The 13,336-nt window shown below is 33.2% G+C and overlaps 1 protein-coding gene across 4 annotated transcripts in view; it reads right to left on the minus strand.

Annotated features, from left to right (window-relative positions):
• TBC1D5 (TBC1 domain family member 5) overlaps window positions 1–13,336 on the minus strand; it is a 554,967-nt gene that overhangs the window by 391,310 nt on the left and 150,321 nt on the right. Inside the window, exon 3 of one of the 4 annotated variants that reach the window (XM_004773529.3) lies at window positions 12,036–12,229. The exons of the other annotated variants lie outside the window; for them this stretch is intronic. The gene's annotated coding sequence lies outside the window, so the exon portion shown is untranslated. The remainder of the gene's footprint in view (window positions 1–12,035; window positions 12,230–13,336) is intronic. 4 annotated transcript variants of the gene reach the window in all.

Here is a 13,336-nt window from a genome sequence, read left to right on the forward strand (position 1 = left end):
TAGAAAACAAACTGTTAAAGACCTAAGATTCTCAACAAATAAATTTTCATTTGAAATTTACACATTCAAAATAAATCTTTCCTTGCTACCCAACAGTAAGAAAATGGAAAACTGTAAGTGATAAGAAGTTAAGTATTATAAAGCCAAGTAAACATGAAAGGTCATTATATGTACTACCTTCTGAGAATGAAGTGACTATTGAGGAAAAAGAAAAAATACCTTCAAATTTACAGCAAGCATTCTGTAACAAATAGCATCAAATTAGTGATAAGGGCTGTCTCTGAAGTCTGCACATACAAATTTCTCACATTTTAGAAAGTATTTTCATCTTCTACTTTCACTTGGGGTATATGCAAAAGTGGTTCTAATAACCAATAATTCATTAAAAATGTAACACATCTTGAAATACCACTACTAGAAAAGCAAACTACTGTCATTACAGTTTAGCGCTTAGAGTACAGTAATTTTTACTCTAATCCATGCAGTGTTTTCAAATAGGTATAATTAAAAATTAACTTATAACTTAAAATTACTGTATCTATGTGCTTATAGAAACATCCACACATTTTAAAGTATACATATTCTTTACCTCATCTTAATCTTAAAAACTCTTCCCAAAGTAGTTTTTATGTTAAAAAAAAAATTAATACAATGCATTTAATTTTACCTTATTCTGTTTATTTGTTATGGAAATGGTACAAAACAAATACTTTGACCACAAACCCTGAGTATTCAATGCCTTCAATCAAACCACTGCAATTAATATGAAATTCTAAATACAGAATATAATGCCACATAAATAGTATAACAGCCAAGTCCTGTCTGAGAAGCCATATGTTTTTTCCCATTGTTCAAAAAAAGGAGATGACTTCCCGTCACTTATGTTTCTGATTAGCAAGGTGATTTATGCCACAATCACTAAAAATGCCAGCAAGTGAATGAGAAAATGCATAGTGACTGCACCAGATGTGCACAATAAACAGGAATCCCATTGTAATCTCTGGTACTTAGTTTATATGAAGGTAATGTAGGAAACACTCTTGGATATGGCAAAGTCACTCTTTTTTTACATTTGACTATAAATGATATGAAATAAATTGTGTGTTTTATACTTTATGGCATGCATACATTGATAAATTAGGTACCGTTTTGTATCCCGACTTATCTACAAGACAAACCTGGCTAAGATCATGGGGATTAATTGCTTCAGAAGTGTGAAATGCAGCTTTTCCATTCTTTTCTGCACACTCAGTGAAGAAACAATGATTAATCACTGTTTAACTATTCTCTGGAGGATCTACAAGATTGCCAAAGCAGGACTTATCCTCATAAATCCAAAAAATACAGGTTTAGATTTGTTGCCAACAACCAAAAGAACATGAACTTAAACCCATTTGTTATCAGATTAAAATAATGTCAAGGTTTTAGAACCCCACTGGTACACAATTCACTTTTAATCGGTAACTACAATAGGAAATTAGATGAACACATAAGATATAACAAAAGCACATGTATTTTATAAAAATAATGAAAGTATTTTTTAAAAATTATAAAATATCTTCAGTTTCATAATGTCCAACAACATACAGTTGAACTTGAACTGATAATCTCCCTTAGCTACATAAATACTCCAATTGCTCTGTGCTACTTATAAAAATTAAAATACATGCTATCAGAATGGCTATTTCATGTGGAAAATGGCTACCTATTTCAAGAAATTTTATTCCAGACAGCTACAGCTGAATGACAATTATGTGGATAAAATTACTAAGTTCCAATAGAACTAACATAAATATATTTATAAGTCTTTATAAGGCTGAAAATGTAAAACTCCAAACTTCAAGCCTATACTATAAATGATCCAAAAATAAGTAACATTTTGAACAGAAGTACATAAGAAGAGAGGTTTCAAATACATTCCAAGTAATTTAGGATTTCTAAATATCCAGCCAATATTTCACTACATACTGAAAAAATTAAGTAACTCTTAAGTTGAGGCAAAATTAGTTCATGTCACTTAAAAAATTCTGAACACATATTTCTAATAACCAAAACTTTATTTTGTCTCAACAATAAATAAAATGTTAGTTTCAAAATGGTCCAATAATGATAAATTAAAGATTTCTTTTCTTTAAATAAGTCAGCTGTTTACAAACCTCAAAGTATGCCTAAATGGGAATACCTAGAGTAAAAACGTCAAATTTCTATGTAAAGTAGAAATATAGTCACCTCTCAATTATAAAGGATCCATTTTCTATTTGTCTGATTATATGTTCATATAACTTCTCCCTTTCAATTCATGATGCTTCTTTCATGTCTACCAGCTACCACAAAGGACTAGCAGAACTGCAAGGTAGAGTTGAAATTATTGGTCAATTTCACTGTCCATAAAAGTAAGAGGAAGAGAATGTGAAGCAGATTCTGTATTTTCCAAACTTCAGTTTTATCTAGAGTTGGCTGTTTCTCCATTATTGAAAAGTGAGAGTTATGTACAGCACATGTATATCAAAAACCTAAAAAATTCATAATAAACTTAGCAAACTAAAAAAAAGAAAATTGATTTTCCTTACATCATCCAATTTAAAAAGAAAAACATCTTAAAATTATATATCTATTTAAGAGTTAGCAGACTACCTGCCACAGAGTAAACAGTTAATAAGTAACTGTTGATCAAATAAATAGATGAATTCAGATTGGTTCTACTCTCAAAGCTGATGACATCTTAGAGCCTATTAACAGAGAATTACCCTTTCACCTCCCTAATGTTTCCAAAGATCTTCCCCACTTAAAGTTTTTTAATTCAATGAATAGTATTTAAGAACAATCTTTATGCATTACTCAAAATATGCCACTAGCATAAAACCACATAGAGATCATGGTTCAGCTTATTTAACTTAGAAAAACTATTAGGATAGAATTAGAGGTTTGAGGACAGATATCAATATTAGCTTACATAGGAACACAAGTGTGTCAAAAGGAGATAGCTGGGATTTTTAACCCACTGAGCCACCCAGGCGCCCCCGAGATAGCTGGGATTTTTGCATAAAAGTTTGTGCTTATAAAGGGAAAGTCACTGCAAATGGTTTACAACAGTAACCTAATCACAGAAACCAAGTCCCAGGTGACAAAATGGCAACCCACTGGACAAATGTATATATGAAGCCCAGGGAAGGAGACACATTAAATGATGTTAAATGATAAAGTTATATAACAGGGAATCAGCCAAGAATATGATGAAGGACTGGTCTATGATACATAAACTATTCATCCATGAAAAGATTTCCTTGAAGTATCTTCTCAGAGTCAACCCATGAAGTACTGGCAGCCTCATTACAAACTAAGAGATATATTTCACATATTAGCCAAAGATGTGATGTGGGTACACACCAAGAGAAAATGAGAGAACTTTTATTCTTGCCTCAAAGGTAAGGCAATAAGCTAGAACCTGCATTTAGAGGGAATCAAAATAGTTTCAAGAAGCATAAGTCATCAGGGTGGCTGGGTGGCTCAGTGGGTTAAAGCCCCTGCCTTCAGCTCAGGTCATGATCTCAGGGTCCTGGGATCAAGCCCCACGTCGGGCTCTCTGCTCAGAAAGGAACCTGCTTCCCTTCCTATCTCTCTGCCTGCCTCTCTGCCTATTTGTGATCTCTGTCAAATGAATAAATAAATTCTTTAAAAAAAAAAAAAGCACAAGTCATCTTATTTCTATTACATCCATAATAGTAGGTGCTCCCAAAGACAGCGTACTAAGTACACTAACAGACAGTATACCAAATAACCTGACTCTCAGTAGGTGTGTCCTAACTGCACAAGTAGTCTTATGAATATATAAGTGATATTACTCAAAATGTTTGCCAGCCCAGTGATCTAGGAACCCAGTGCCAGGTTTTAGAAAAAGGTAGGGTCTGCAGCACCCACATGCTATGGGGAACCATAAGCACAAGGAAGCTGTTTTTTTTGTTTGTTTGTTTGATTTTTTACAATTGCTCCTGTCCTACCTGTTATCCTTACTAAATTAAGCTCAACAATATTTGAGCATAGTGAACAAGATGCTTAAATCATGTCACAAGACATCATGAGCAGTGAATCCAGCCAGAAGTGAAGTTTCATCACTATAGAGAGCTGGAACTTGAAAGGAATGGGTAGGAAGAAAAGCATTATGCAACTGAGAAACACATTCGTGATCCCAGTAGTCATGCTATACTAGAAAGAAAACACTAAAATAATGCTATCACTGTATCCCATATTCATCGACTGTACTCCTAAACTGCAGGGACTGGGAGAAATATGAGTCATAAGGAAAATAGCAGACCCTTGGCATTCATGGATTTTTACATTCATAGTTTCACCCTTGGTTCCAACAATCTAGGACATGAAGCAATTTATCACTTTCCTGATAAGTGCATATGAACCATAAACTCCCTAAGGCTAGTATGAGACAGGAGTCAATGGCTCAGCTTTCTGATCTTAATGTAGCTTGATGGTTCTCTAGGACATATTATAGAAATATTTACACAAATATCATTTCAAAAACTTCAAGAGGTCTTTAATAAATGCTTGTAATGGGTCTTAATTCCATTAACAACAAAAAATTTTTAACACAAAATTCCTAAAATGGAACCCACCACTCATCTACAGTGCTAACACAAAAAGCACGAAAAGGGTGAATTAACAGAATAAAATAATCGCAAAGAAGTGTGAAGCAACTAGTCATCATGATGCCTCTTCTATGCCACATACCCTGAAAGCAGTACAAAGCTTGACTGAAGATTTTTAAACATGGATCTGTACATGTATCTCTGCCTTCCTTTCTATTATTAAGGACAGACCAACTATGCTCTTATCTAAGCCCAACCTCTCTACTTTTACATATTGCTTCAGCCATTCTCCATTTTCTTGTATCATCAGATATTCCTCTTCACTGAGGAAATCTCAATACTGATTGATGTATGCTACTTCTCCTCTACTTAAAAAAAAAAAAAATTTCTTAACTTCAACTTCCCTGTTAAGCTGCCATGTATCTCCTTCTACTCTCCCTTAAACCCACTCCAATCAAATTTTGTCCTTTAGTAAAACTACTCTTCTCAAAGTCACTAATGACCTCTCATTGCTAAATCCAACAGTCAAATCACAACTCATCCATAACTTCACCTTTCAGCACCATGTCACAGATGATCAGTCCCCTGCCTTGAAATATTTACACCATTTAGCTTCAATAGCTTTCAGATTTTCTGAAAGCCAAATATGTTTTCCTCTTACCTCACTGAGTTTTCTGCCCCTGGCCTTCTCTACTAATTCTACTTTCCTTAACCCTGTTACTTAGAAATGCTCCAAAGTCAGGATCTTCAATTGCCTCCAGCTGTATTTACTGGATTACATCAATATTACCCCCTTTAAAAATACCATCTACAACTGACAATTTCCATGGCTTATCTCCTTTATACCAGATCTCTTACCTTAACTCTGGACTAGTGTATGTGTTTCCTTGACCTTTCCACTTGGTATCTAATAAACGCCTCAAATTCAGCCATGTTCAAAACCAAATTCTTAGCCTTCTCCCTTTAATGTACATCTTGCATAATCTTCCCCTTCTTCATCAAATGAAACTCGACCTTCTATTATTCAGACCAAAACATTACTAGAGTCATTCTCCACTCCTCTTTCTCGCTCTCTTATGTAATTCAAATCTAATCCATCAGCAAATCCTGTTTAAACCACAATCATCTCTCATCTCTAACCTTCTGTATGATCGCTCTGTTCCTGCCCTTGCTCTCTTAAAATAAATTTTAACTGATTTTAAATTAACTGTAATTCTTTTAAACTATAAACCAGCTGATACTCACCAATGGCTCTCCATATTATTCAAAATAAAAACTAAATACATGTCTTAAAACACTTAGATTCCCAGTCATGTCTATAATTTAATCCCTACTACTGTCCCATCACTTTGCTGCAGCCACAATGAACATACATTTTTCCTGAACACATAAGCAATATTCTAATATCAGGGCCTTTGCACCTCTTGTTCCCTCTGCTTAAGATGCTTACTCCTCATCTCTGTCAGGTTTTAGTAAAATGTTACCTTTTCTGAGAGACTTTCTTTGACAACCCTACTTAAAATTTCCATCCCTTTCCCTATACCCTGAACTCTCTATCCTCCACTCCCTATTTCACTTGGCTTCATAGCACAATCATCTACCCTACTAGGTATTTAATGTATTTAGCTTGCTTCTTGTGGACTTTGCTACCTTAAAACTGAAGCTTAATGAAGTTAAGAATTTCTATTTTGTTTTCACTGTGATATCACCTAGAACATTTTTCAGTAAGTGAGACCAGTTTCAAATTTCTTAGAAGGAATAGGGATGGCAGAAAACTGAGCAAAATCTTCAGAGTTTTGAGAGAAATTATTTTAAATCTAGAAATATATACCCAACTAAATGATCAACTGTGAGAATAAAAGAAAAACATAAAAAAAAGAAAAAAATTCTAATATGTATAGCTCAGAAAATACAACTTTCACCAATTAATCTTTTAAAAATTTATTTAAAGGAACCTAAGAATAAAGATGACAATGAGATCCAAGCAATACCACCAGACTTAATCCAGTAATATGACAAGAAATCTGAGACTGACACTTCAGCAAAAGGCCAAGGAAACTCTGGCTCACTAGTTCATACTAAAATAGAAAGTCCAGGATAAGTGAGATATTTCTTCAGAGAACATAGATAACCTTACAATAATGTTATTTTATGATGTAGGAAACTGGAAGTACAATTGTGGTGTGCTATCCATAGTAATAGAGACATAGTTCTCCTATGAGAATTAAACATAAAGCATGGCATCTTAAAACTGTGGCTAAAAACAAAGAACTACACACACACACACACACACACACACACACACACAATACCATGGTAGAAATATGAAATAAAATACAGTAATGATTTTGAGAAAATCAAGAAAAGTAAGAACTCTTTTATTCTGGAAAACAATGTCCATGTGTTGGTTAAAGCTGGAAGGTTTAAAACAATTAAGTGATATTCTGAATTGATGTATAATTGCTACACAAGAAATATTGGATATAATTACTTCTCTACAATGTTACTTGGCTCAAAGGCATTCACAATGATCTTAAGATCATAATGATCATTCTGATTATTGAAAAAAAGAGAAAATAACAAGTGCTGACAAGATGTGGAAAAAACAGAACCCACATGCACTGCCTGTGGGAATATCAAATGCCGAGGCTGCTATGGTAAAAAATTAAGTGGTCCCTCAAAAACATATAGAATTATAATATGACACAGAAATTTCACTCCTGGTATATATGTAAAGAAACTGAAAACAGGTATTCAAAGAAATATATATAAATATGAATTCATAGAAGCATTATTCACAATACCCAAAAGGTAGAAGCAAACCAAATGTGTTTATATATATAAACACATATATATGTATATATATATATACATATACACAATGCAGTATTATTTGAATATGAAAAGTAATGAAGTACTCCACACTACAACACAGATGAACCTTGAAAATAGTACACCAAGTGAAAGAGGCCAGACTTAAAGGTCACACACTATAGGATTCCATTCGTATGACACATTCAAATACAGAATGCAGGTTGACACGTACCAGGGACTGGGGAAAGGGCAGAAGGAGGAGAAACTGTTAAAAGGGTAAGGTGTTTTACTTTGGAGTGATAGAAATGTGTGGAACTACAGAGAAGTGGAGGTTGTGCACCACTATGAATGGGCTAAATGGTACTGTTTACTCAATTTTAAGTTATGTGAATTTCACCTCAAGAAATAATTTTTTTAAAAAAGTGACTTTAAAATAAAAAGATATTCTGCTTTTAGATGAACTTTTCCCTATTTTCTTATTATGAAAATACTTAATATTTTCATAGTCTTCCTTAAGAGAAGAATGCTATTTTGGAAGGCTCTTAGGAATGAGTATCTATGTTATTTATCTAAAGTTCACTTATTTAAGTTTTATTTTAGTTTTGTTATTTCCTCTGTTAAGTTCAAGTAACATTTTTTTTTAAAGATTTTTATTTATTTATTTAATTGACAGAAAGCGTATCAGAGAAGAGAGAGAAGGAACACAAGCAGGGGGAGTAAGAAAGGGAGAAGCATCCCTCCTGCCAAGCAGGGAACCCAATGCGGGGGATCCTGGGATCCTGATATGAACCAATGACTGAGCTACCTAACCACCCCTAAGTACCATTTTTTTTAAAAAGGTGGTATTTTTTAAATGTTAGATCAGTACCTCTCCATAGTACAGGAGTAGGAATTTTTTTTTGTTTTTTATATTTTTAAATTTTGTTCAGCTGTATTAGGTATAACTGACCTCAATATAATGTAATATAAAATATACAAAGCATACATCAGGATTTTATGTACATATATACTGTAAAATGATTAACTGATAAACTGATTAACTGGATTAATGAAATCAACACATCCATCACTGTACAACATACTTTTTTTTTAGTGAGAACATTAAATTTCTAATTTCTTGGTAAATTTCACTTCTATAATACAGTGATATCAACTACAGTTACCATGTTATACATTAGATCTTATTCATATACTACTCTGAATAGTATGGATATTTTAACATATTAATTCCTCCAAGCCATGAGCACAGAGTATCTATCCATTTATTCCTACCTTCTTCAATTTCTTTCATCAATGTCATAATTTTCAGTGTACTGATTTATTCCTAGACATTTTATTCTTTTTGATGCAATTGTAAATGGGGCTGTTCTCTTAATTTAGTTTTCAGAAAGTTCATTGTTAGTTTACAGAAATATGACACATTCCTGTATATTGACTTTGTATCCTGCAGTTTTACTGAGTTTATTTATTAGTTCTAACCATTTTCTCTGAGGTCTTTAAGGTTTTTACATATAATACCTCTGCAAATACAGTTTTACATCTTCCTTTCCAGTGTGAACGTCTTTTATTTCTTTTCTTGCCTGATTGCTCTCACCATAATTTCCAGTACTAGGCGAAATAAAAATGGGGAGATTGGCTCTTTATATATAGGGAACATTACCTCATTCACCGTAATTCCTCACTGCAACAATAACTCCAACATATATAAGTGGATTCACACCAGTTCAAACCCACATTGTTTAAGGGTCAACTGTATCGCCTCCTCTTCTGTTTTTTGGAGGAGTGTGAAAAGTACTGGCAATACTTCTGCTTTAAACGTTTGGTAAAATTCACCTGTTAAGCCATCCGGTCCTGGACTTTTCTTTCTTGGAAGAAAAACTAAATTGGTTGTTTGTTTGTTTGTTTTTTTATGTTCAGTTAGCCACTGTATAGTACATCGTTAGTTTTCAATGTAATGTTCAATGATTCATTAGTTGTGTGTAACACCCAGTGCTCATCACAACAGGTGCCTGGAAGCAGGAACAGCCACTCTGGAAAACAGTATGGAGGTTCCTCGAGATGTTAAAAATAGAGCTGCCTTACGACCCAGCAACTGCACTACTAGATATTTACCCCAAAGATACAAATATAGTGAAAAGGGGCACATTCACCCCAAAGTTCATAGCAGCAATGTCCAGAACAGCCAAACCATAGAATGAGCCGAGATGTTCTTGGGAGGTTTCCGAATACTAATTCAATCTTCCTCCTAGTGACTGGTCTGTTCAAATTTTCTATTTCACATGATTCAGTCTTCATAAGTTGTATGTTTCCAGGAATTTCTTCTGGGTTGCCTAATTTGTTGGTGTATAATTGTTCACGGTAGTCTCTTATGATCTTTGTATTTCTGTGATGTCAGTTCTAAAATCTCCATAGTTTCTAATTTCATTTTTTTGAGTCCTCTTGTTTTTGTACATCTAGATAATGTTTTGTCTATTTTGTATTAAAAAAAAAAGTTCTTGGAGAGCCTGGGTGGCTCAGCTGGTTGGGCATCCAACTCTTCATTTCGACTCAGGTGATCTCTTGAGTAGTGGGATCAAGCCTTGCCTCAGGTTCCACACTCAAAAGTAAGTCTGTTTGGGGCTTCTCTACTTCTGCCCTCCCCCCACTCACTTGCACTTGTGTACTCTCTCTGAATAAATTTTTTAAATTAAAAAGAAAGAAAAAATAGCTCTTAGTTTCACTGATATTTTCTCTTGTCATTTTAGTCACTATTTCATTTATTTTTGCTCTTTGTTGTTCCTTTCTTCTAATTTTATGCTTAGTTGGTTCTACTTTTTCTGGTTCCTTTAGGTATACAGCTAGGTTTTTTTTTATTTGAGCTCTTTCTTGTTTCTTACTGTAAGCATTTATCACTATCATGAACTTTCCTTTTAGAATTCCTTTTGCACATTTCATTAGGGATAAATTTTATCATTCTTTTACTTTTCTATATATACCAAACTTCTATATATACCACAACTTTTATAATCAGAAAAAAAATGCTTGCAATTTTCTAAAGAATAAAAATGTTAAATATGATAGGAATGAGTAGTAGAAGAGGCCACTTTGGGAAAGGATCTAAGTTATTCTCAACTGATATACAGGACTTAAAACAAGTTAAAAATGTTTTAAATGAGGAATGGCTTGAGGGCATCATCCTTCACATAAAATTTACATTGACAGAACAAGCAAGACAAGGATAAAGAAATATACACTTTACTATAAAGGGATGATTCTGTCAAAGATTTAGCCCCTTTGCAAATCTTGAGATTTGACCATTTGTACCTGACCTGTGTTCTCACTATAGAAGTACCAAGTTAAGTGTTCTGGTGTTTCCCAGCAGTTACTCAGCTCTTTGACCACACCATTTGATAGCTTGTAGTGAATACAGAAAGAGATGAAAAGCATGGAGAAGACAAGAGAAATGGCAGCTTGACTGAGACAGAAAACAAACTGTCTGATTCTATTTACATCCTGAATTAGTAATTAACATTTAAGCGATCTAAAGTATGGTTTTTAAAACTGCAAAGGCAATCCATTATGAGATAGGGAAATAAATCAGTTACAGGAAGGAGCATGTATTAAATGAAATATACAAAAGTTAGAATAGAATAGAGCATAGCACACATTCCAGTTAGTTAAGGTTAAAACTATTTCAACTTCTGTTTGTTTCATTGGTACATTTATACCTGTGGAAAATGGCTCATAAATATAACATTCATTTCTTACAATGGGTTGTGGTTTAAAAAAAAAAATGTGAACGTCTCCTATCTGAGATATCTTCAACTCCAAATTCAATAGTTCTACTTCTGCTATTCCTTTAATAAATTTAGTGAACAGGGTGGGGTGGGGTGCCAAAGGGACATAGACAGATACAGATATAAAAAGCATTCTATATGGAAACTGCTAAAAGTCTCCCAGCAGGAAAACATTTCTAAGTCTCCTCTTAAGGCTTGGTTAAAAGAGAAGGAAAACAATTAGGAAAAGATTGGAAACCAGTGACTAGATATAAGAAGTGGAAAGAAACTGATCTGGGAACTCTTAGGTTCCTGTTAGGGAGTAACTGTTAGGGAATAACATCATTCCTTGAAGAAGTCTACAATCTAAACATGGCAATATGTATAAACTCTCTCTCTCTCTCTCTTTCTCTCTCACACACACACACACACACACACACACACTTTTTTACAGGAATCTATAGAACACATTACTATAATAAGGATATTGTTACAGATAAATGTCTTTGTCCCTTCAAAATTCATATGCTGAAATTTTAAATCCCAATGTAATGGTATTCAAGTGAGGCCTTCAGGAGGTGATAAGGTCATGAGGGTGGAGCCTTCATGAATGGGATTAGGGCCCTTATAAGAGGAGACCACAGAGAACTTTCTTATTCTTTCCACCATGTAAAAGCACATAAAGAGGATGGTGGTCTATGACCCAAGCACTGGAACCTTTACCTTGGACTTCCCAGTCACCAGAACTGTGAGAAATAAATTTCTGGTGTCTGTAAGTCACCAAGTCTATGGTATTTTTGTTAGAGCACCCCAAACAGACTTAGACAGGTATTGATGGTATTCAAATTTTGAATAAATATATGCTTACCTTTCAAGAGAACTTTATTGATCCACAAATCTAACTGACACTTGAAAATGCATGCTCTTATAACAGGTCAAAGATGAGTTCAGACTCAGTACAAAATACAAGTCTTGACTGGCAAATGAGAAGCAAAGAAGAATGAAGAAATAGAGATCAGCTGAGATTTCCCTCAACTGAGATGCTGGCAAAAAAGCAAATACCTAGAAAAATAAATGAAATAGCTTCAAACATTCTATCCCAGAAGAAATCCTAAACCAAAGCAAATAGTGAGAAAGAAAAGCTGAAAAAAATTTATAACATATTATTTTAGGCTTTTAAAGAATAATTGTTAGCCTACCCATTAATCATTTTTTCTATCACCTGTTTTAACTCTTGAAAGAAAGGAAATCATTTCATTATACTTACAATAAATGGCATTATAACACAAAAATTTTTAAATCAAAACACCTCAATATAAAACAAATCACATGTTAAACTTCATTTCACTGAAATGACATAAAAGTGTTCAGATAATGAACATACTATTCTAATACACAGTAAAATAATACCAAGTATTGAAATTACATAAAATTAAAAAATGGAAATTTGACGTTTGAAAACAAATGCTGAAAACAATTCCACTGAAAAGGATTCCACAGTATTAATAAAATGTAAAATTAGAATACTGATGTACCAGTATAACAAGTAAATATTATTTGTGAATTAAAAATTAATTTCCATAGCCTTTTTGCATAAAGAAAAATATCATCTTTAGTAATATTCTTCCAATAATATCTGACATAGATATAACCTGTATGAAATCTGCAAGAATGAAAACTGATCTTAAACAGCTATCTAATTTTTAAAAATCTCTTAATATAATAAACTACTAAACATTACCACCACTTTCCTCCAGATTTCATCCTATATTAGTTTACTCCCTATAATCTATTTGAACTTATTGGTGGCTCACCATATGTACAAAAGGACAAAAGTAATTAGGTAATATAATGTGAAACATAAAAAGCACAAACTGGAAAACATTATAAATAGATATAACTGAAACATAGTGAGATTCAAAAGAAATTACTTAAAACACATTTTAGCATCATAGACTATTAAAACCAAATAACAAGGTATGATTTCTAAAGAATGGGAATGAATGTGGCAATGATCTCTAGATAGATTAATAGAAATTTTTATGCTCTAATATTGAATACAATTCATGTTTTCATTGTTTATAAAGAAAATGAGTTATTACATTCTGGTGTAGCATTTTCTTATTTTATTTTTCAATCTTACCTGAGAAGTTACCAACAACTCATTTT

This window comes from Mustela putorius, unplaced genomic scaffold (genome assembly GCF_011764305.1).
Source record: "Mustela putorius furo isolate JIRA1106 unplaced genomic scaffold, ASM1176430v1.1 tig00003834_pilon_pilon_pilon, whole genome shotgun sequence".
Classification (NCBI taxonomy): Eukaryota; Metazoa; Chordata; class Mammalia; order Carnivora; family Mustelidae; genus Mustela; species Mustela putorius.